Raw genomic sequence first — 746 nt, forward strand, 5'->3', positions numbered from 1 at the left:
CAGTGCGAAGGGCCGGGCGGGCTTGGACGCGACAGTGAACGAGTGATAAGATTATGCGGTGTTTGTTGTAGGAATCAGTGAAATTGATATGCCACTCGGCCGTTGACGAAAAGGAATCGAGTCGTGTTGGTTCCTATTGGAAGTGTTTGGAGCCAGAAGTGCCTTTCTTACTTATTCACACATTGGAAATACGACCGTCATTCACGTTACGGTTGTATGAGTAATACTCTCCTTGCGCATTGCACGACACGCAAGTCTGATACTATAGTGTCCTCAATAACTTGTCTTGGTTCTAAAGTATGGAACTTGAGGGTCAGTTAAGTGATGGAACTAAGGAGTCACGTCAGAGGAATGCAAAAGACAGCATTGGCTCTGAATGGGTCCGGTGGGCGAGCGAGTGGTCTTTCTGTCCAGGCTGGAAGTAGTAGGTAGAAAGGCCTCCACGAGCGAGTGCCTGGGAGCGGCGCCGGGGCCTCCCCCCGAGGGTTTCCCCCCGAGGGTTTCCCCCCGAGGGTTTCCCCCCGAAGGTCCCCCCCCCCGAGGGTTTTCCCCCCGAGGGTTTGCCCCCCGAGGGTATGCCCCCCCCCCCCGAGGGTTTGCCCCCCGAGGGTTTGCCCCCCCCCCCCGAGGGTTTCCCCCGAGGGTTTCCCCCCGAAGGTTTGCCCCCCCCCCCCCGAGGGTTTCCCCCCGAAGGTTTGCCCCCCCCCCCCCCGAGGGTTTCCCCCGAGGGTTTCCCCCCGAAGGTT

This window comes from Penaeus monodon, chromosome 29 (assembly GCF_015228065.2).
Source record: "Penaeus monodon isolate SGIC_2016 chromosome 29, NSTDA_Pmon_1, whole genome shotgun sequence".
NCBI classification, from domain to species: domain Eukaryota; kingdom Metazoa; phylum Arthropoda; class Malacostraca; order Decapoda; family Penaeidae; genus Penaeus; species Penaeus monodon.